The 24,884-nt window shown below is 44.2% G+C and overlaps 1 protein-coding gene across 3 annotated transcripts in view; it reads left to right on the plus strand.

The window, feature by feature from the left end:
- The window catches only part of RALA (RAS like proto-oncogene A), a 75,064-nt gene that overhangs the window by 10,007 nt on the left and 40,173 nt on the right, over positions 1 to 24,884 (plus strand). Inside the window, exons 2-4 of one of the 3 annotated variants that reach the window (XM_088476042.1) lie at positions 7,330 to 7,407; positions 13,799 to 13,832; positions 14,011 to 14,056. The exons of 1 other annotated variant lie outside the window; for it this stretch is intronic. The gene's annotated coding sequence lies outside the window, so the exon portion shown is untranslated. The remainder of the gene's footprint in view (positions 1 to 7,329; positions 7,408 to 13,798; positions 13,833 to 14,010; positions 14,057 to 24,884) is intronic. One more of the 3 variants, XM_088476043.1, reaches the window with a different exon arrangement.

Raw genomic sequence — 24,884 nt, forward strand, 5'->3', positions numbered from 1 at the left:
GGGATATTAAGAAAAGATGCTAGTTAGCGTTGTGCGTCTACGTGTTTGTGGAGTACACCGTGGTATGTGTTTTGCAGGGCTGTTCCAATTTTGGGTATTAATAAATGTACGTATAGTTTTGGTAAGGACTTTTAATAGTGTTCTATTGCGTAAGAGACGCACGACGCTAAATAATATCGCCGTATGTACTTATTTTGTGTCTGATTCGCTAAAATGGCGTTGGGCGGCCATTTGCAAAATATCGTCTTGTTGCCATTCGCAAAATGACGTCGTGCAGATTAAAATTTTTGACAGATTATATCTCAGCCAATCATCCGGCTTCGACACCAGAGTCTACGATGCTGCTGTAGCCGGCCAGCACAGCACCAGTCAGCTGCCGGCTACCGGGGGGAGAGGCGGGTGCTCTGGAAAGGGAATTAACACTGGGCCCCTCCTCTCTTAAGACTGCAGATATATTGGGCATTGGCTGTGCAGCACAGCTGACCCGATATGTCTGTGACTGATGTCTTTCACACGCTGGTACGCACTGCCCGATACACACAAGATATATATTGGCCGATCAATTGTGTATCCAGCATTACTCGTTGTTTGAGAATTGTACTGCAGCACATAGCTGTATGGCAGCGACCTTAATGGTTCTTATTTAAATAGTATGTGGCTATTATTTCCAGATTTGTTTATTTTTGAAAAATTTGTGGAATGTATTATAGAAGTGGATTTTTTTTTTTTTTTTTTAGTTTTTAACATTTGTTGTTTTTATTGTTGTTTATAACTGGCACTTTACTGGTTGATCTTATGGTTTCTAATGTCTCATTGAAGCATAAGTACAGCCATGACCAAAAGTTTTGAGAATGACACAAGTATTGGTTTGCACAAAGTTTGCTGCCTGTGTTTTTATACCTTTTTGTCAGATGTTACTATGATATACTGAAGTAAATTTCAAGCATTTCATAAGTGTCAAAGGCTTTTATTGACAATTACATTAAGTTTATGCAAAGAGTCAATATTTGCAGTGTTGACCCTTCTTTTTCAAGACCTCTGCAATTCGCCCTGGCATGTTGTCAATCAACTTCTGGGCCCCATACTGACTGATGGCCGCCCAATCTTGCCTAATCAAATCAATGCTTGGAGTTTCAGAATTTGTGGGTTTATCTTTGTCCACCCGCCTCTCACTGGGATTAAGGTCTGGGGAGTTTCCTGGACATGGACCCAAAATTTGGATGTTTTGTTCCCCGAGCCACTTAGTTATTACTTTTGCCTTATGGCAAGGTGCAACATCATGCTGGAAAAGGCATTGTTCATCACCAAACTGTTCTTGGATGGTTGGGAGAAGTTGCTCTTACAAGATGTTTTGGTACCATTCTTTATTCATGGCTCTGTTTTTAGGGAAAATTGTGAGCGAACCCACTCCCTTGACTGAGAACCAACCCCAAACATGAATGGTCTTAGGATGCTTTACTCTTGGCATGACACAGGACGAAGACTTTTGGAGGATGACCTGGTATCAAAGGCAGCAAAGAAGCCACTTCTCTCCAGGAAAAACAACATGGACAGACTGACAGTAAAGCACCCTGAGACCATTCATGTGTGGGGTTGCTTCTCAGCCAAGGGAGTGGGCTCACTCACAATTTTTGCAAATTACTGATAGGGCTGTGCAGTCCGAATTCAATGGTTATATTATCAAAAAGGCATATTCCAATAAATGAAGACTCTTTTGGTATATGTATTAAAATATTGGCAATTTTAATATCACCAGTAAAAAAAATACAATAAAGAGAGAAAATACACATGAATCAGTAAATAGTACACAATACAAATGTAACAACAAAAAAGTTATTTGTAATGCCGGGTATCCACTATCCGATTTACACAGAGCGATTGGACGATTACGACATCATAATCGTGTAGATTTCGCAAACGACCAATGATGCGCGCTCCCGCTGGTAGTTTCCGACATCCATCATCGCCCGAACATGCTGGTGAGTCTGCCGATAACGACAGATTGACCATGTTCTGGGATGATTGATGGTGCCCACGCTGAACGATCAGTCGTTCAGTGTAGGCACTGAACACCTAGTGAAACGACTGTACGATTACGATTTCGTAATCGTACCATCATGCCGGTATCTACTAGTAGATACGCGGCATAACTAGAGAATCGGTATGATTTACCGTCCGGCGGTTGGAGTCCCAACACCATATCTCGGCAGCAGTGGAAATCCTGATCCTCCTCAGGTAAGTATTTTCTAACCTAATTCTTCCCCCTAACCCTCCCTTATGGGTGCCTAACCCTAACCTCCCCTTCCCCAGTACCTAACCCTAATCCCCCCTCTAAGTGCCTAAACCTAATCCCCCTTCCCTTAGCCTAAACCTAACCTCCCGGGGGGTGCCTAACCCCAAGCCCAGCCCCTCCCCACCGGGGACTCCAGTCTTTAGATCCTTGCCGGGATATGACAGCCGGGAAGCCAGCTGTTGGGATTAGGTCCGCCAGCTTCCCGACTGCATACCTAGTGTAGAAACTGTACCTTTTTGTAGTGGGAGTTACTGCAAGTAACTTGTGCCAAACTTTGACAGGGAGGAGGTGTAGCGTCTCCTGAACCGTATGTGAAAGAGGGGAATTCGGTGTCATCAGCAGCGCTGTAGCAATAGGGCCTGCACGCCGTGCACTGAGTGCTGGGCTCTCCATGTTAGTGCCACTGCTGGTCCTCCTTGTTGATGTGGTAATACAGGTGGAGCGGTAAGGTGAGCGCCTGTTAGCGTGGCCGGATCCTCTTTGCTGTTCGAATTTTACAGTCTCCTTCCACAGCAATCACTCTGGTCTCCCTCTTTCATATATCAATGGGATGGTGGACACATAACTGTGTCGGCTGTGATCGGGATAAAGAATACAGCCATGAATTAAGAATGGTAGCAAAACATCCTTCAAGAGCAACTTCATCACCAAACTGTTCTTGGATGGTTGGGAGAACAATTCCTTTTCCAGCATGATGGAGCACCTTGCCATAAGGCAAAAGTAATAACTAAGCGGCTCGGGGAATAAAACCTTGACATTTTGGGTCCATGGCCAGGAAACTCCCCAGCCCTTAATCCCATTGAGAACTCAGGGCCTGATTCAGAGCCGGACGCTATTTGTGAACGGTCGTTCAGAAAAAGGGGCCAGCTATTTAAATTGAGCGCTCGCTCTTTGCGGTCTGTTGACGCCTCTATGTCTGAGCGAACGAAACATGCGCTCGCTATTTTGTAAAGATTCCCCCTGGCCGTTCGCATCATATGTCATCTCCGCTATTTATTAGATTAATCAAGTACATAGAAAGGCGTCTGAACTGCTCGCAGTGCTTGTGGTAGGATTTACTTCCCGCAATCACTGCGAGCAGTTCGTGCTAAATGACAACCAAGTGACGTGGTCGATGACGCTGCTTTGTTAATTATACACACCCATTAAACGCCCGTTTTGACCGTTTGGCACGCCTGCTTTCGGATCTCCACTCCCCGTTTTCGAGCACCTTCCCCTGTTACCACCCACAAACGCCTCATTCTATAACTCAAATTAGCAGGCCCTCGCTGTTTTGCGAGCGCACAATTTCCGACCGCAATGACTGGTTGGCGCATGCGCATTACGATCCATACGCATGCGCAGATGTGCGAACATCGCTTCGAGCGAGCGGCTGCTTACGAGCGGCTCTGAATCAGGCCCACAATCCTCAAGAGGCGGGTGGACAAAAAAACCCACAAATTCTGACAAACTCCAAGCATTGATTAGGCAAGAATGGGCCGCCATCAGTCAGTATGTGGCCCAGAAGTTGATTGACAGCATGCCAGGGCGAATTGCAGAGGTCTTGAAAAATAAGGGTCAACACTGCAAATATTGACTCTTTGTATAAACTTAATCTAATTGTCAATAAAAGCCTTTGACACTTATGAAATGCTTGTAATTTTACTTCATTATATCATAGTAACATCTGACAAAAAGGCCTAAAAACACTGAAGCAGCAAACTTTGTGAAAACCAATACTTGTGTCATTCTCAAAACTTTTGGCCATGGCTGTAAACAAAGTCAGTTTTTCAGTACGTTTTGCAGGCGAATGCTGAGAAGAACATTCTCTGCATTCTGGTGGCCTTGGCATGTGACTTGGCCATGGGAACATTCCATAATGTAGATAGGGGCACTGTTACTTGTGACACATTTTTTGATTACTGTGATTGAATACAAGGTCCAAAGTAGCTTAAGTGTCAGCTATGTTACAGTACTGATTTGTAAAATAGTGAGTTACGTATGGTATGTGCTATGGTGCAGTTCGTGTCATCATGCCTCTCATGTCATCACACAGCAGTGGGAGACTTGCAGGGATCCCTATTGTGTCATCAGGACCCGGCCACTGATATGCATTCCTTTTTCATTGGTTGGTGGGGCCTGATTATTTTTTGCAGTTGTGTCTCATATTGCAGCTTTGCAAGCTGTAGGAATATACATTTTTGCATGGAATTAAGTTTATTTATTTATTTATTTTTTCTGTATGCATATTCTCAAATATTTTACGGATAAGGACCTAGTTACAGCCCAGTGAAAATCTAAATGATTGCTGTAATGCTTGATATTTATCTCTTTAGGCTGGTGGTGTACTGTGATGGTCACTGCAAAGCTACAGGGAACATTGGAACTGCAGATTTTATCTTCTGAAGCCAAACATTGAATGTTGTTAAAAGTGCTGACCTGTTTCTCTGTATTATAAAGCCTTCCCTCATAGTGGTGACAATGACCGGAATCTTAAAATTTCATCTTGCAATGGACAAAAAACTATAGTGCTTAAGAGAATGAGTATTAAATAATTTTATGCTGTTGGAAATAAAACCGTGACTTAGCCTCGTAAGTTTGAGAAGCTATTTTAAAACCATACGGTCTCAAATGAGAGCACAAACCTAATTAATCATTAACAGCTTGGGGAACTCGAGAGGATGCCAAAAAAGTGTAATTCGGTCACTGGCACCCCAATTGCAGCAGAAAGTCTTTGCAAACAATTGTTGCTGTTCTCTTGTTGGAAGAGGAAATCCTGTGTTGTGATTGCAAGTTGGCGTCTCACACCGGAGCAGTCTAGAATGGACCCTTTTCAGATCTTCTCTGGCTGCCAGTGCTATCACAGGGGTAGGCAACCCATGGCACTTCAGCTGCTGTGGAACTACAGAATGCCCACAGTTTTGCTGTTAGGACATGCTAAAACGGTTGCAAGGCATGCAGGCATATGTAATTCTACAGCATCCAGAGTGTTACAGGTTACTTACCCCTATGCTATCAGATCTATGTGTTTAATATAATTTGCACTGTTATATCCAGTTTTTAGTGGTGGCAAAAGGTGAGACCTATTGAAGAAATCAGTGTAGACCCAAGTTAAAATAAAAAAAAAAAAGGAAAAAAATACAGTTAAGGGGCATAACATGGGCAATTCTATGACTCAGATTGCTATTAAGCAGTGTATTACAAAAAGTTAAGGCAATTATTTCTGTAGACCAGTACTGGAACCCATGTTAACAATAATACATAATGAAGGCACATTTATCCACAATTGTGCCAGGTCTTGCCTCATATCATGTATGAGCTTTAGCTCCCAGGATGCACTGGGTCCGCCTCCATATATACCCCGCCCCTGGCTACAGGCACTCCAGTTTTTTGTTTGCACAGGATTAGTGCACCTTCTTAGACAGACAGGGGACTGCTCGGGCAGTCCCAAGCTTTGTTTTTATATTTTGTTTTTTTTCTTTCTTCAACGAGTAAGCAGCGCTAGGCATCCTAATGGATGCCCGTGCTGCTCCTGCTCCATCTGCCGGCGCCGCAGCACCAGTGAGGGAACTGGTGCTTTCGGCAGGCTCCAGCAGAGTTTGACTAGCGATGACGCTGGGACTGCAGCCGGAAGACATGGGGACCCTGCTAAGGTGGTTCCCCGCTCGCTGGGAAGCGCTCCGTAAATAAAGCCCTATGTTTGCATGCCTATACTAAATCCTCGTACATATGGATTTTTGAATATTCGGCACCTGCAATCATTTCCAAGAGGTAGACAGACACTCCACTAAATTAGTTTCCCATGTACTTGAAGCAGCCAAATGCCTAATGGCTAAAAAGGTGAAAGCACCCGAAACTCCCCTTCCATTTCTTCCTTTATAGATCTGAGATGGTAAGTGATCTTATCTGTGTGCAATACATCATCTCCATGCTAAAGAAAATTCCTTTTACTTTGGTATTATCCCCATGAATGTATAAGGGTAGACAGGTCTCATGTTTGACTTCTATCCGACTAAATACTTTAGAATGCTTAGAGCCTCTTTTTGTTCAGAATTTTTCTAAATGGGAGCACCCCATTATAGAGTAGGAGGAACGAACACATACACCCTTTCAATGCTGTACTACAAATATACATAAAGGATGGGGATAAGGTGGGGAATTCCACACTCTATCGACTTCCCCTGTTCTCCCCTCCTCTCATCTTATAATTTTGTACATTTCTCTTATTATTTTTACTGTTTCTCTTTCATCCACTAGAGGACATTGGAAACCAGTACAGTGGGGTACAGAGGCGTGGTTTTTTGGAGCTGGCACTTTAAATTATTTAGAAGTGTGAAGCTCCTCCCACCTCTATTTCCCCACCAGCCCTCCATTTAGAAAAATGTGCCATTGGAGCTGGATCCCTCTGGACAGAGTTCCAGCATTCTGCTTTATTTTTTTCTATTATGTTATTTTGTTCTATTTAATGTATATTTAGGCTGTCTGCCTACATTAGGGACCCTTTGCCACCTATGCGAAGGTTGGGGTCCTGGTCCCTGGCATCCTGTCTTACGTCAGGCGGGAGTGCACAGGGCTTCACTTAAAAGCCTCTGACAGCTCCACTCCGCCGACGCACCACGCAGGGAGTGCACAGGGCTTATCCTAAAAGCCACACAACAACGAGAGCCACAGTGAGTATGACAAAGGCTGTTAGTATGCTGTGCACTCCCCCGTCTCCCGCCCTTCACCTGACGCCAGTCGAAAGCTACAAAGTTAGAGCGGTTCTCCCTAGTCTTACCCGCTGCTTCTGGGTCTTGGCAGCACTGGGAGCTATCATCTCCGGTACTAGCCTGTGATACCACTGCCGAGTGCTGCAGCGGAGCTTAAACAAATTATTTGTTTTTATAAGATTGCGTGTATGTAATATATACAATCGTGGTGTCTGTATGAAAGGTGGGACGGTGGGGCGGAGCTTAATAAGAGCAGGGCGCTCTCTGCACAGGCAGGCTGTAACAAACAGAACTGCTGCTGCTTTAACTAGTTTGTTTAACACTTTTTCCCTGCATCTCTCCTCCCAGGCTGAGTGCCGGAGACCTTTTACAGAGACTGCAAGGCTACAGTTACTGGGAACCTTCTGACATCCCTTTACAAAGGCTGTGAGTACACTGTGATGTTCTGACTGGCTGGTGCTTATAGGGAATCCATTAGTTGGAAAAGGGAGTGATGTGATTCTCCCCCTTTGTCTCCCATTAGCCTTCTGATCTCTTAACTGTATGAGTGGGTTGTGTGTCTCTACCATGTCAGGAAACACTTACACAGCCAAATCCTACTGGTACCACTATCTGTGATGCGTGTCCAGTAGTAGATTCCTATGTTGCTATGATTTCCTCATACAGTCAGGTGCATAAATATTGGGACATTGACAGAATTTTCATATTTTGGCCTCTATTCACCACCACAATGGCTTTGAAATGAAACAAACAAGATGTGCTTTAACTGCAGACTTTCAGATTTAATTTGAGGGTAATTACATCCAAATCAGGTGAACGGTGTAGGAATTACAACGGTTTCTATATGTGCCTCACACTTTTTAAGGGGCCAAAAGTAATGGGACAAACTAAACAATCCTAAATCTAATTTTCACACTTTAATACTTTGTTGCAAATCCTTTGCAGGCAATTACAGCATGAAGTCTGGAACGCATAGACATCACCAGACGCTGGGTTTCATCCCTGGTGATGCTCTGCCAGGCCTCTACTGCAAATGTCTTCAGTTCCTGCTTGTTCTTGGGGCATTTTCCCTTCAGTTTTGTCTTCATCAAGTGAAATGCATGCTCAATCGGATTCAGGTCAGGGGATTGACTTGGCCATTGCATAGCATTCCACTTTTTAGCCTTAAACGCTTTGGTTGCTTTTGCAGTATGCTTCGGGTCATTGTCCATCTGCACTGTGAAGCACCGTCCAATGAGTTCTGAAGCATTTGACTGAATATAAGCATATAATATTGCCCAAAACACTTCAGAATTCATTCTGCTGCTTTTGTCAGCAGTCACATCATCAATAAATACAAGGGAACCAGTTCCATTGGCAGCCATACATGCCCACGCCATGACACTACCACCACCATGCTTCACTGATGAGGTGGTATGTTTTGGATCATGAGCAGTTCCTTTCCTTCTCCATACTCTTCTCTTCCAATCACTCTGGTACAAGTTGATCTTTGTCTCATCTGTCAATAGGATGTTGTTCCAGAACTGTAATGGCTTTTTTAGATGTTGTTTGGCAAACTCTAATCTGGTCTTCCTGTTTTTGTGGCTCACCACTGGTTTACAACTTGTGGTGAACCCTCTATATTTACTCTTGTGAAGTCTTCTCTTGATTGTTGACTTTGACACATATACATCTACCTCCTGGAGAGTGTTATTGATTTGACCAACTGTTGTGAAGGGGTTTTTCTTCACCAGGGAAATAATTCTTCTGTCATCCACCACAGTTGTTTTCCGTGGTCTTCTGGGTCTTTTGGTGTTGCTGAGCTCTCTGGTGCATTCTTTCTTTTTAAGAATGTTCCAAACAGTTGATTTGGCCACAACTAATGTTTTTGCTATCTCTCTGATGGGTTTGTTTGATTTTTCAGCCTAATGATGGCTTGCTTCACTGATAGTGATAGCTCTTTGGATCTCCTATTGAGATTCCAAATGCAAATGTCACACCTAGATTCAACTCCAGACCTTTTACCTGCTTAATTGATAATGAAATAACGAGGGAATAGCGCACACCTGTCCATGAAATGGCTTTTGAGTTGATAGTCCCATTTACTTTTGGCCCCTTAAAAAGTGGGAGGCACATATAGAAACCATTGTAATTCCTACACCGTTCACCTGATTTGTATGTAATTACCCTCAAATTAAATCTGAAAGTCTGCAGTTAAAGCATGTTTGTTTCATTTCAAAGCCATTGTGGTGGTGAATAGAGGCCAAAATATGAACATTCTGTCAATGTCCCAATATTTATGTACCTGACTGTATGTCCGTCTGGGTGACAATACTGAAAATCGGTGGATAAGGGTTCCATTAGTAGAATGCCCTCCAATTCCTCCCAAAACGGTACCATAGGATTAATATCTGGTACTCAGAGGGTTGAGCCATTAATCTAAAAAACGGGACACCCTCCACCAGTGGATGCATCTGGTTCTCGGCTATATAAGAAAACTTCCGGTCCCAGGTGCAACGTAATTTATGGACCCTTCAGATTGTAAGCTAGCTCAACAATCTGATCTGTGTACACTGCTGCAGGAGCACAACTCAGACCAATAATTGTTAGAGCTTGGGTTGACAAGGAGCAGTTCATAATGGGTCTGGACTCCGATACGTCCAAAGCAGAGCTACGATTCCTAGCCGAACACATCAATGAATCAGCGGTGTACCTGGGAGAGGCTTCCATGGATATCAGCCAGATCTATCCGCTTCTGCTATTGCAGCCCATAGAGCTCTCTGGCTGCACTCTTGGTAGGCGGATGCAGAATCCTAAGGGGGCGGTTGAAGGTCTGCAGTTCACAGGTGATATGCTTTTTGGTCCAGAACTGGACTAATGGATATCTCCAGCCACAGGTAATTCTATTTTCCTCCCTTCAACTGCCCCACCATCCAGAAGGACTTACACTGCTCCCAAGTTTCATCTGTCGTGCCTCGCAGACCTTTCGTGGTGGAGCCAGGGGTGCTTCCACGAACGCTAGGGGTGACAGAAGTAGAGGTCGCCAACAGACGGTAGCACATCAACCGGAACTACAGGTGGCGTGACAGTCTCCTGTCCCACTTGGGATCTCCTATGGCAGGAGCTCACTCACAGACTTTTCAACAAGTTTGAAAAAAGAGCTAGACCTCTTTGGATCCGTAGATTTGCAGATGACTCTCCATTGGATACATGAGAGATTTTGAAGTTTCAACTTCAAATCGTTTCTTCTCTACGGGTCTGCCGGTGTCAGCAAACAAGACCAAGGTTCAGCAAGAGACAATTCTGTCTCTCCTAATATTGGCAGTGCTGGTTCTGGTATATTATCAGGGTCTGGGGTTCTACTCAAACTTTCTTTGTGGTAACCAGGCCGGATGGGTCTGTCAGGTTTATCCTGAACCTCAAGTTATTAAACCAGTATCTGATGGTTAATCGCTTCAAGATGAGTAGATTCACTCAGTCATTGCGAGCTTGGAACCGGTGGAGTTTCCAATTTCTCTGGATATAAAAGATGCGTATCTAGAAGTCCCAATTTGGGTACCGCATCAAGCTTTCCTCCGTTTTGCGATATTTCACAATCAGTTTAGGGCATTGTCGTTTGGTTTTTCCTCGGCACCCCGTGTCTTCACCAAGGTCATGTCTGTCGGGATTGCACAAATTCGGACATCAGGTGTGACAATAATTCCTTACTAAGACGACCTGTTGATCAAGTCCCACCGGAATCTCTTCTCTGGGTCCATGCCTTACTAACATACGCAGCATGGCTGGCTGATATATTTAAAATGAATCCAACCTAATTCCGTCTCCAGTTTCTGGTTTTGATCCTGGATACGAGGTTATAGCGGGTTTTCCTACCAGAAGACAAAGCCCAGGACATTCGGCTACTAGTTCAGCTAGTTCCCAGATCGAAGGTGTCTTTACTTATTTGTCCTCGTCTCTTGGGAAAGATGATAGCTGCCTTTTGAGGCACTACAATTCGGACGATTCCACTTCTGTGTGTTCCAGCTGGACCTCCTAACACAAGGGTCAAGGTCTCGCCTACTCCTACATCGAATGATCCGGTTGGCCCTGACAACCAGGGTGTCTCTCCTCTGGTGGATGCAACCCAACAACCTCTTGGCGGGTCGAAGATTAGGAGCGTGGGATTGGATAATCCTGACAAAAGATTGTCAGTTTCAGGGCCGTTGGTCTCCCCAGGAAAGACTGTGACCCATATATGTGTTTGTACTCAGAGCAATTTACAACGCTCTGTTCGAAACCGCACACTTACTAAGGTTTCAACCAGTGAAGGTACAGTCGGACAACGCGTCGGCTGGCACTTGGATCAATCGACAGGGCGGAACTCGAAGTCGCATGGCTATGTGAGAAGTTATTCGTATTCTCCGGTGGGCCGAGAGTCAGTCAGTGATCCTGTCGGTGGTGTTCATCCCGGGAGTGAACAACTGGGAAGCAGATTATCTCAGTCACCAGGATCTCCACCCCAGGGACTGGATGATTCCCCCAGACTAATTTCAAGCCTTGGTCCGTCATTTGGGTTGGCCTCAGGTGGACCTCATGGCATCTCGAATAAACCATCGGCTACCAAGATATGTGTCGAACTCAGGATCCGGCAGCAGTGGCAGTGGACGCGCTCACAGTTCCATGGACCTACGATATGGTTTACCAATTTCCTTATCTTGAGAAGCAAAGGCATCCCAGAATCTGTTATTCCACTATGCTTTGCGCCAGAAAACCCGGTTACGGCTGTTCATTGCCACCGCATTTGGCGTTTTATGTAGCATGGTGACAGTCTGGACTTTCCGTCCAGGTTTTTTTTTCGTTTATCTAGGCTAGTGCTTTTCCTTCAAACTGGGCTCTATGCTGGTCTCCGTTTAGGGTTCTTTAAAGTGCAGATATCTGCCCTTTTTTCTATTTTCTTTCAACTCAAATTGGCCCTCATACCTGAGGTGCAGACTCTTTTTCAGGGATTGTTGCAGGTGCAGCCACCTTTTCTTCCACCTACAGCTCCCTGGGACCTGAATTTGGTACTTACATTTCTTCAGTCTTCCATGTTTGAGTGACTTGATGAGGTAGATATCAAGTATTGTTTTGGAAGACTGTTCTCCTCCTGGCATTGGCTTCGTCCCGTCTGAGTTGGGGGGGCCCTGTCTTGTAAGCCCCAATACCATATCTTTCATGATGATAGGGTGGAGCTCCAGGGCGCAAGCCGCTTTCCTTCCTAAGTTTTATAGGTTTTGACACATTTGCGACTTCAGCTTCACGATTTGGTCGCCGTGTTCTGCAGATTTCTCAGAGTGTTCACATTCGTGGGGGAAAACTTTGGGACGTACTGTACCAAAGTTTCCCGTGTCCCTTAATGGATGAAAGAGAAAATGGTATTTTGGTACGTAACGGTAAATCCTTTTCTCCAATTCCACAGGGGACACTGGATGCCCACCTCAGCGCTCTTCGCCTGCCTGTTCGGTTCGTTCCATGTGTTGTTGTCACGACCCTGTCTAGTTGTCACCTTTTTGCCTTGAGACTTACCCCTGTCAGCTGTCCCGTGGATCTGTGTTTGTAGTTCTCCTGGGGGATCTGCTCTGACTTCTCTATGCATTCCTGTCACAGTGATTATTGCACCTGGCCTCTCCTCTGTCTGTGAGCACTGCTAGCCCTGATTGGAATCGCAGGTGTGGTTCTGATTCTCAGAGCTGCAGAGATGAATACTCCCTCTGTATGTTGTGCCTTCCACCACTCAGAATGCTACTACCAGACCACCTGTCCGTATCCACCAATTGCTGCCAGACCCATGGTATATATATCCTCCCCTGATAGCATTCTGGGCCTGAACATCTCGTCTTTCCGTGGTGTATAGTTCATACTGTTTCTGTTTTCTAGTATATCCCTCAAACCTGCTACAGCAATCCCTGGTGCTATCCAGAAAACCTGTTACAGCTATACCTGGCAATCCAGTAAACTTGCTGGCAGCAACCCCCGGTGCATCCTGAAAACCTGCTACAGCCAAACCTGGCAATCCAGTAAGCCTGCTGACAGCAACCCCTGGTGCATCCCGAAAACCTGCTACAGTAATACCTGGCATCCAGACGTCCTGTTACAGCAATACCTGGCCTGTGCTCTGCTGCTAGTCCTACTCCTGGTTGGTCCCTGGCACTCTGTAAACCTGCATCGTGTCACCCTGCCTCGCTTCCTGCTGTGGATCAACTCCTGCCCCTTTTACCTACCTACTCCCTCCCTGAACCTAAAATTCCCAAACCTACCCATTCCTTCCTGAAACCTGTTATTCCCAATTATCCAATCCAGCCTGCACCTGAGTTCCAGCCTTTGTCATAGAAATTCCAGATTACCCTGTTTAGCCCTCGTCTCAGCATTACCTGACTTCCCTTCAGCCATTGTCACATTATTCCAGTCCAGAGTCAAGTTCCAAGCTAATCAGTTCAATTCAACAAGTCTTCCTGCCGGTCAAAGTCCGGTCCCTCCAGTTCCTGTCATTTATCATCAAAGGCAGTTTTCACTGCTACACAAGTCTTGTAAATAGAGCTATCTACATCACCCATGGTTCCAGTCATGCCGGCCTCCGTTGAAACCCGATCATCACCTGAGACAGGTAACTCGCAGACACCAATTGTGACAGTTGTGTATTTCTGTTTTTTTGTGACCTTCCCTTCTGTTTTACTCCTGTTTTTCCATCTCCTCTCGGTCTTCATTTTTCTAAACTGAGGGCTGGTGGGAAATAGAGGGGGAGGAGCTTCACACTTCTAAATTATTTAAAGTGCCAGCTCCAACTAACCACGCCTCTATACCCCACTCTACTTGTTTCCAGTGTCCCCTGTGGAATCAAAGAAAAGGATTTATCGGTAAGTACCAAAATCCCACTTTTTTTGCATATGAACTTTCCACCAGTTTATTTTTTGTAAGAATGTAACCTAAATTCAGGTATTTATTTAGCTTTCAACAGTTTTAAATGCTAAAATTACAGATAATGTTTTAGTTTTGTAGTACAGTGTATGTAACTTCATTTATTTTTTTTTGCAGTCTAATTAAAATTTATGGAAAAGAAAAAATAATACACGCAACATTGGTACGTGTTTAACCAAGAAGTAGTTAATATGGCTCAAATGGTAAACCTTTTTATTATCACAGTATGTATACATATATCCCTGTTTCTCGGCTGTTACTGCAATATTATAATAAACAAGCTGTTGCCCGCGGCTTCGCCCACTATGCAATAGCTTCTACCAACACTTTTTATTTTTTTAATTTGAGGTGTTCTAGTTGTATTGCTTTGCACAGGGGTCCTGTTGCCGGAGTGGCCCACGTGATTAGCAGCGCTATACAGACTGCTGGCAGCAGCTCCTTAACCCACCACTGTCACTGTGTGCCCTGTGCACAGACTGCTATGTAGCCTATCCTATTCAAATGAACATACCCCCAGCACCCCTTACCGGCCGCACACAAAGTGCCACACCTATCTCCAGCATTGATGACGCCAATATTTTTTTTTATTTTTGTTATTACTCAGCTTTAAACAAAGTACAGATTGTTTGTTTGTTTCTAGGCGTTTCCACTACACAATGATGCAGTTTTCCTGAAAATTAGTTTGGTAGTTTTTGCGCCAACTTGGAACAAACCAACAGTATGTTCTTATATTAGTATACATATAATAAAATATGTTTTGCCAGCCTGCAGTAGAGATGCACAGGCATCCAAAAGCAGTAAGGGAACTTTTGCTCATCTTTGTCCTAGATGAGCATTAATTAGTGGAGGAGAACCAGCCAGTCCAATTAGTTTATTTTAGACGTTCTGGGAAAAGTTGGTTCCATTGAGAGAAATTGAAATAATACTCAATTTCTTTGGCAGTAGACATCGTCATTACTTGGCTCCGGATTATTTAAAAACAAATACTGGAACCATTTGTAAAGAGTATTGTTTTTAGTATTGTTAATATTTGTACATACTTATAGCTAGAGGACATTAAAGTAGATCTGTTACCTCTTATTAAAAAATAAATACATGATCTATTACCCAGAATTTAAATAAGGTACTTTTGTAGGTTGGAGTACTTTGTACACCAGCTGTGGTGTTCAGCTTACTCTTGATCCATTGACTGAGAGGAAAAGAATCATCTAATCATTGACATGGAAACTCTGCAGGTTTTAAATAAACTGTATCGGATACTCCCTAGAAAATCTCATAAAAAAAAATTCCCCTTGAGTAGGGTACAAATAAGTTATTGCAGTAAATGTTTAACCAATTAGCAGGTTTTAGAAAACATAATTGCAGAATTTAGAGCACAATAAATATTGTGCACCAGTATGCCCAAGAATAACCTGACTGGGTCCTAAACACTGAGCTGACGTTTGGTTGGGATCTGCAATCGTGTAGGTTCTGTCACCAACAGACCTCTTCCACCCCCGTAATGAAAATTTGACGGTATGCTCTAACTTGCTTGTACTGGTTTTAATTTACAGCTCATTTTAGGCATGGATAAATTGCTCACACAGTTAGGAGACTGAGCTTAAAGTTGCAAGCAAGCAATATTTGAATTAACAATTGGCAAGCCATGCAATGTTTTATTAATTGTGTGGTGAAGCACATAGTAATGGAAATTAAACATTGCTTAAAACCTAGTAATTGCCAGCATAAAATTACCCAATACATGAGAGAGCACTGATCAGCACTATGGACAAGCTTATGGGGTCCTTCCTCACAGATCACTGCGCCCACCTATAGCCCTGTTCTAGCCCCGCATACTGCACTGCGCCCACCTGTAGCCCTCCATAGCACACAGGCATTCTTGGAATATAAAGAAAATGGGTACTGTATGAGGTAGAACATGATATAATCAGTTACCATCACAACTGGGTTATTTTTGCCCTGGTATATTTGCGTGGTATTAATTTGCTATTTGTTTTCAGAACCATCTTTACGTTTTCATGCTTCATTTTCATCCATTGGATCTTACCATTTTTGGTACTGCAGATAATACATTACTAAATAAGATACTGACCTATCTTTTAGGTCTGCAGGTAGCTCATGTTTTCAGCTTGTTTCTACTATTAATGTACTGGCTTTTTCAAGTGATCACTCTGATGGTCATTGCCGGGTTTGTTCTGCTGTTAATTGCTTGTCACAACATACTGGTCTCAGCAGCAATAAATATGTTGGTCATTGCCAGGCATAATAGGATGGTTATTGTGGACAGTAAACAACAGATATGCACTGCCAAAAAATGTCTCATTCCCACCCCATATACAGAGGTGTCCTTATACATCTTTGCTTCAGTCACGCTAAAAAACCCCTCTCTGAGCTGCAGCCCCCATGAGACTCTGCTGTCTTTTTGTATCTTTGTTCACCAAAAGTGTGACTAGGACGCACCAGCAGACTGTGCTGACTAATATGATAGATATACAAGTGTCGTATTAGTGCGACTAATACTGGGCATACACTGCCAGATAAAACGTGTCTGTCTGACAGGCATTTTATCTGGCAGGTTGATACTCTGCAGATATCGCGGGCATACATTTGGGGATATCTCAGTGTATTGGCCCTGGTAACTGTACTCCTCCTCTGGGAAGGATACATATCCACGTTCCTTCCCTGTGAAGGAACAGGGGAAATATCAGTCAGCTGCGGCTAGGCTTACACGACCTTTAACTTACAAAATATCGCATCGGATGGGCATGCTGGATTGTCCATCATGTTCGACTGATCGATATTTTAGCATTGCTCGGCTGCACACACGCTTTAGTTATCGGGGTGATCCGCCAATATCGGGCAGACTGGCTCGATAATTGTAAAGTGTATGCCCAGCATTAGTCTCTGAATCTGTATACGAAGCACTACAATGTAACGGCTGCAGCTTTTTTAATTTCAAGTTCCGTTGTGGTTCATATACAGACCCAGGTGCACACAAATATAAAAGTGTTGCATAACAAAGTAATCGGCACAGTCTGCTGGTGCATCCTAGTTGCATCGCATTGCAACTTAGACGCATTTCGACGTAAAAAAAGATGTCCGGCACTGGCAGAGTCTCACGTGACCTTGCGGCATACTTACCAACTCTCCCTCATTGTCAGGGAGACTCCCTGAAATAGCAGCAATCTCCCTGTCTCCCTGGCGAGTCTACCAATCTCCCTCATTTCACCTTACCCCCATTATGACACTGTTATATAAAAGAAAAAACAGAGATATGTACATTCAAGTGGGATCATTAGTATAATTTCCCTGCATTGGTTATAAGGCACAATGATCCCTATGGCTACATGCATTTTCTGAAAAGTATCATCATTGTGTTTTCATCAACAAGTAGATCTTACTAACTGCTTTGGGGCTCATTTACATGTGGATGTAAATCAATTTTATGACATGTCCCTCAGATGTAGCAGTACACGCCCACTTTACCGCCGTGCTCATAGGTGCTGCTATCACAATCTCCCTGAAATGCTTTTTCAAAAGTAGGCAAGTATGCCTTGCGGCTCATTCACACCAGGCAAGTCTCACTGTGTGGCATATTGAGGCTAGATGTATGAGTTCACATCTGTATGTATCTTGTACATTTTGGTTCAATCTGACAAGCCCTGTACATGTTACTCAAAGCATTGCATAGGCTGTGCACAAAACAGACTTCAACTATACATTCCATTTATTGTCATATGAAAATTATTGACTTTAAGGACTCCTAAAACCCAAAGTTTATAGATATTGGTCATAGAAGTAAAATACATAGTAACTAGGCTGTTTCAGTGGGGCACCCCACTGAAACAGCCTGTGGGTTCTGTCCCCTCCCGTGGTCCGCAGTGTCCCGCGGGTGGGGAAACCGGCAGTGCAGCGGTCACCGCCGGAGAATGGCGTCCGGCATCCATTCACAATGACTGCAGCGCTTGGGGGCTGCCGGGCACGCCCCCAAGAGTGCCGAAAAGGGGACACGTCATAAAGACTCCCCCTTTTCGGGCGCACGCAGAAGTGCCCTTTCTCTAGGTCCCGCGCCCTGCTTGGCGCCGGACCTAGAGTGAACACTACATAGTGTAGTGTTATCCTGATGTTCTTTTGCAGATTGTCAAAAAGTATTAAGCTGGGTACACACTAGACGAAGCGTGTACCCAGCGACGGCACAGTATATCGGGCGGTCCGTACACACTGCACGATATCGTGTACAACTGCCCAATACATTGCTCCCCACCGCATCCAGAAGCATGGTGTCGTCCAAACTTCAGATTGGCCTGCAGTGAATGCCGACCTGAAGATGCAACGCACGGGAGCACGCAATAGTGCATACACACTGGATGATTTTTTATTCAGATTCGCCTCAAAATAACAAATCGTCCAATATATATAGTCTAGTGTGTATCCAGCTCCACACAGCATAGGCAGCTGAAACGTCGCCAGAGCCCCCCCCCCCCCCCCCCAACGGGGTCATGATGTGCACTCATACAGGTCAAAAATTTGATTAATTTGAGTTTCTGTGATTTTATTTGCCCTGCCCTTATACATCATGAAATCCACACGAAATTTAACAGCAATTCTACAAACCTGTCACTAATACTCTGCCTGCTCAGTTATAGAAGCATCTTCCACGTATCGTAGCATGCTACCTCAAATGAAGGGGAAAATTTACATTCCCTACAGTGCGCCGCTGTTGGCATCCTGACTGTCAGGATGCTGACTACATCCCTGTCTAGATGTCATTGATCTACACTTTTACCAGTTACTCCAGTCACCCTTTAGCGAACAGGCCTCCACTTGTAATGCAGTAGCACTGCTTTATATAGTTTATTCCATGGTTTTCTTATGAACAACCCTAATCATTTAATAGTCGTACTTTGAGTAAACTGTTTAAACAAATGTTCGATTTTCTTCGGTTTGGGTTTATAGTAAATGTGTAAATCACACAGATTTCTATAAATTTTAGATAAATTGCCTAAAATGCATGTGTATCTGGCTTCCTTACCTGGAAAAATGTCACTGAAGTGTCATTGTGTTTATATTTTTTTTTATTATCCTAAAAGGGGATCTAAATTTTCATTAAAAACAAAAGTGTTTCCCGCTGACTAGAATAGACTTCTCCCTAATGGGAGATAATTCATTCAAATATTATGACAATGAATCATTATCTCTGGTGACCCATTATAAAGAATAGGCTTATATTCAAATAGTGAATGCAATTGTATTACTGTGATCCTTACATCTACGTATAGAGCTGATTTCTGAACAAATACCCTAAAAACACATTTGACCATTACAATACTTTTATAGCATAAAGTTTAATTCCTTTCATCCATCTTGGGGATAGCTTACATCTGGGTTATTCCTAGTGAAGGGAGGAGTTGGACACTAGCTAGTTGAAAACTGGCTCCCCCCTCCCCCCTATATAACTCCTCCCCTTCCACCGTAAACTGTCTTGTTTTTGGTGCCTTTGGAGTAAGGTTTTATTTTAAAGTTTTTGGTTTGGGTGCTTCGTTCCTGGAGACAGGTGGCAAACACTAACAGAGTGGGAGTTATATAGATTTAGAGGTCTGTGTGAATCTGTATCCCACTCTAAAGACGGCCCCTGAGAGAGTCGCCAAACTACATAGTCCCTGGGTCTCTCTCCATGCTAGACACAAATCTGAGGGGGCCGTAGGCAAAAGGGTAAGATTTGTTAGAGTGTAAAGGTCTTGTTGCCATCATATACTGCTTTCCAGCACACTGCTTTTGAGCAGATTGGCCGGGTCTTGTTACTCAATGTAATGTAGAGCCGGCTTGTCTCACACCTCCATGGGCTGCCTCAGCACTACACTGCTTCAATCCCCGGCATGCTGCTGTCTTTAAAGGAGAGAGGGTCCTGCTGGGTTCCAGGACACCGCTGCACTTGTAGGTGCACAGTGGTGACGACATCAGTAGTTTCTAAGGAACCCCAGAGGCTAAGGGAAAACAGGTGGCGTTGCTGCAGTCGCGCAGCGGGTAACATCATCAGGCAGGTGGCTGGAGTAGACACCACTGCGCGTGTAGTCGCGCAGTGGTGATGTCATCGGGCCGTGATGTCATCGGGCTGTGAATCCCCAGGTATTTATTTTGTATTAATGGAAAAAATATAGATATCGAGCTGTGCTTGAAATTTGTATGCAGCAGCTCAGCAATGAATGTTAAATTAAAAAGCACTACAGCCTTGCAGCTGTAGACTGAGCGCTAGACTAAAGCCACCCAAAAAAAAAGATAGATAGATATATATCTATCTGTGCATGTTTGTTTTTACTTTTTATTTTTTTATAAAACGGGGGTGGGGGAAGGGTAATCAAGTAAAAAGAATAAATTAAAAAAGAATAAAAGGTAGATATAAGGATGGGGAAGGGTTAAGGCTGGGGATGGGAATAGAAAGCGTGACAAGCCAGAGAATTAAAAACAATGAGTCATATGACCACAATGGTTATAGCCTCTTAGGGACTGGTTGGGAGGCCAATTGCTGGTATGGTCCAGTGTTGTGGAAGTGCTGTCCCTAACTTACCCTATACTGGGCTAGGATAGCTTTTTTTTCCTCTGCAGGGCGATGTCTTGCAAGGAAGCAGTAATGCTTTTGTTGCGGTGGGAACTGATGACATCAGATGCCGGGAGTGTTGTGGTGTCTGGGTCCAGTTGCCTTGCCTTCTGCACTTTTGTGGCCCCCTCTTCTGCATCCAACGCGTTTCAAATCAATAGATTCTTTCTCAAGGATGATGCTTGTTTGTTTGAAGGTATTTTTATACTATAAAACTTTATTGAAAAAAACAGGAAGTGCCCAGAATAGGAAGTCCATTTTTGGCGGTAACAACATGTTAGTTGGGTTCCATGGGCTTTCAGTGGGGGTTAAAAGGATTATTCATAAAAGATTATAATGTTCATTCTCATGTTGCTTTTCACATAGGGAGAAAAGAGTTAAAAGGAAATAAAAACTAAAAGATAAAAAATGAATATAAATCAATAAAATAAATTAAGATAAAAAAAATGCAATTAGGTAAGTAAATAAAAATATAAAAAAAAAGGGGATAAAAACAGAAATTGATGGCTAATAAAAAATATTGGTGACTGGTGTGTTTTTTTTTTTTTCTTTATAAAAACACATTTAATTCTCTATCAATATTTAGGCCTTGTGGTGCTAGTGTTAAGTTTAAAAATCCATTCAGTCTCTTTCCTTTTTAGGGAGTTGTTATGTTGCCTCCTCTCCAGTGGGGTGTAATTTTCTGTATTCCCATGAAATAAAGGCTGTGCGGGTCGCTGTTATGTTTTTCCAGGAAGTGTGCAGAAAGGCTGTGTTTTTGAGTCCTTATATTAAGGCTGCATCTAAAAAAACTGATTTCTCCACAGAGAATTCCGAAGTGGGGGGGGGGCAGGGTGTTTAAGGGGCTACACCTCAAAAGCTATAGGAGGTACAGAGTTGAAATTTGGTAGGGGTGGGTAGAACTGTTGCACGGTGCTGCATGCCAAATTTCAGGGCATAAACATAAAAATTAGGATTTGGGAGTAATCTAGCGTTACAACTGTCACATTTTTCTGACATTCTCAGTTAGGACCACTTTTCTGCTGTAGTCTATGGGAAGGCAAAACTCAGGGTAGGTGGCAAATTTAGAGGTTTGTTTTATTAGGTAGCTGTTGTGCCAGGGTACGTGCTTTTGGGGTTCAGGTAAATTAGAAAGTTACAGTTTTTAAACTATTACCTCAAGAATGCGCCATTGTAGAGAGGACTTTTCAACTTGTTGCGCAGCCTCAGTAGGAGCCTCCAGAAGGTGTAGTCATAGTGGCTTCACTTGGGTGCAGCAGGATGGCTGTCATTTGCGGGTGGTAGCGGTGGTACGAGACTGGGGGGCAGGAAGCCAGCGTTTGCTGCGGCCGGGATGCGGGGGAGAGGGGGTAGGGGTTAGTGGGCATTAGCTGGGAACCGGGGTTGGTAGCGGGCATTGGCGGTGGTGCAGGCGTTACGACCCGGGGGAGGTAGCAGCACACAGATGCAGGCTCTGATCTGAAAATTCCGTGATACCTGCATCTGTGTTTAAAAAAAATAATAAACACAGAAGCATGGCCGAGTCATTGAGACTCGTCTGTGCTTCTGTGTTAAAAAATAAAAACAGTGTAAAAAAAGAAAAAATTGGTCCCCTCCCCAAAAAACTATAGAGCCCCAGTACAGTCTGTGCAAAATACAGGGGACAAACGGCGTAGGGGTCCCCCTGGGAAGTTAGGGACCCCCCCAATAAAGGGGTCCCCCCCTCTCCAGGCGGCCCAGGCTGATAGCCCGAGGCTATCCAATGCTCTGCACCACTGCTGCTGCCGCTACCCCACATGCCTACAGCCGTCTTGCACTCTGCACCTCTCAAACCGACCTGTGTGCTGTCCCCTCTTCCACCTGCGTTAGTGTACCATTTTGTTGCCCTTCTGCCCTGCTGGTGGCCTGGTTTGCTCATCCGGAATGGGTATGATATACTGCCGGCCGCATGGCCGGCGGTTCGATTCCCGTCAGCGGCAGCCCGACAGGAGCAGAGTTAGAGGCAGCGGAAGCCCGACAGCGCTGAAAATCCCGATCGTGGATAGGTAAGTATACACTAACCTAACCCTAACCCTCCTTAGGGGTGCCTATCCCTAACCACCCCCTTCCCCGCTGCCTAAACCTAAGTCCCCCCCCCCGGGGGTGCCTAACCCTCCCGGGGGGGTGCCTAACCCTAAGTCCCCCCCGGGAGCCCTAAACCTAACCCTTTCCCCCTGCGGCTGTCTGCTCGCGGAGCCCGGCATCACTACGATCGTGATGCCGGGCATCCGACATTTCACCCTTGCCGGGATAAGACAGTCGGGAAACTGGCTGCCAGTATTTAGGCAGTCGGCTTCCCGATTGCTTCCCGCTCATCCAAACCCTGATATAGTTAATACATTTGAAAAAAGCTATGAAATTCCATAGACAAAAAAACCTTATGGTTTCACTTGTCACATTAAGGCTGCTTAGACATGATCTGAAAATTTACAAAACCTATTCATTTTCTGCCACTCAAACTCCAAAAAGCAATGAAATTACGATCATTAATGGACGTGTTCCTTGTGCAATACAGATATGGTATGCCATCACACTCTGTGGTTAACTGCAGATTCAGCACTCTCACAGAAGGAGATTATTGTCGCTCACAAAATGGTGGAGCTGCTAATTCACAGAATTCTGTGCTCATTGGAATACACACATGCAGTCTTTGCAACTGAGTTTCGAGCGGTTATGTGGCTCCCACATCCCACTCAGTGCCCACAATCTTCCCATTTGATCGCCAATACAATCTTGCCGGCTTCCAACATCCTTCTCACTGCATACATTTATCTCGTTTAGAATAAATCGTCACAGTATGCACCCAGGGGAATGGGAATTACACCAGGAGGTGTCTGGAGATCCCCATCTGGTAACTATTTCTGCAGACACAGATCTAATGGCTTCTCGTCTCAACAAGACTTTTCCAAGGTACAGGACAGAACCCACAGGCTGGGCGTCGTGCCGGAGGGCAGGGTGCTTTCTGCCCTTTAGAAATGGCGTAGGACGCGGCGCCCCACTGAAACTGCCTAGAGGGAACACTATATAGATGTCACTGGTGTTAATCGTAAGGCATATTTGTCCTCTAATGTGACTGTTCCGGCATCAATTCGGGCTCAATCGACTCGTGCTGTCGGAGCCTCTTGGGCTGTACTGCATGGTGCCTCATTTGACCAGCTCTGTAAAGCAGCTACCTGGTCATCCATACACACTTTTTCACAAAAGATTGCCGCTTCCATACATTTGGCGCATGGGATGCCAGTGTTCTTAGAGCAGTTGGTTCCGTTGCTACCCCCACCCCCCTTAATTGGCTTGCTTTAGTATATCCCAGATGTAAGGTATCCACCAGATGGATGAAAAAGGAAATACGATTTTTACGCACTGTAAAATCTCTTCCTTGGAGTCCATCTGGGGGATGCCAAGGACCCTCCCTTGTTTGGTTTTTCATACTGGACACCTGTTGGTCTCTGGTTTCTTTCCTGGCTTTGTTAAACATTAGACTGAGCTTACGGTGGAAGGGGAAGGGTTATATATGGGATGGGAGCCAGTTTTCAACTAGCTAGTGTCCATCTCCACCCACCACTATACATAACCCAGATGTAAGGCATCCCCCAGATGGACTTCAAGGAAGAGATTTTACAGTGAGTAAAAATCTTATTTTTATATTACAAAGCTTTAGTAGAAAACTAGTTTTCCTATTGCGCTAGAAACTAAACTGAACTTCTCCATTATGACGGACAACACGTGTTTCACATTGAGTTCAATGCGCCACTCTGTTGATTTTATTTGCTTTATATATTGCATATAAATAACACAGCACATTGCTGAGTTTGTTTATTTTTATATTGTGTTATGCTAGAAAACTTGAGATATATGTACTTTTTAATCAACAATAAGCATCTGCTTTTACCTTATCTGGTAATACATAATTTTGGCTAGGCTGATGTTCCCTTTCCAAGCAATTCCTGACTATGACCAACTAACCAATTTCTCATTCGAAGAATGTCCTTGCACGCGTTTCACACCTAGCTACAGATCTACTTTTGGTTCATGATTTTCCAGATTTCAGTTCTATCTCATCAATGACTTAGAACAGCTTACGTGTGACTGTCTTCTGTTCTATCCATGGCATCAGACATCTAGAACAACTAAAGTGCCCCATACATCTGCAAGCCTTTCACAGATTCTCCGATCCGGGAACTGCCAGTCGGAAATGCTGATCTGTGGCCATCAATGATCGCCGATCCATCTAGAAATTGGTGAAATTCTTCATGTTAAAAATCCCAGATTTGCTAATCGCAATCATATTTTGACGTAGTTCAGACATAACGCATCCGCTGTGCAGCACAGCCGATGGCAGATATATCTCCACATTGTGCTGTTTACAGATGGTCAGACA

The sequence above is a fragment of the Taudactylus pleione genome, unplaced genomic scaffold (genome assembly GCF_031769625.1).
Source record: "Taudactylus pleione unplaced genomic scaffold, aTauple2 ptg000181l, whole genome shotgun sequence".
NCBI lineage: Eukaryota > Metazoa > Chordata > Amphibia > Anura > Myobatrachidae > Taudactylus > Taudactylus pleione.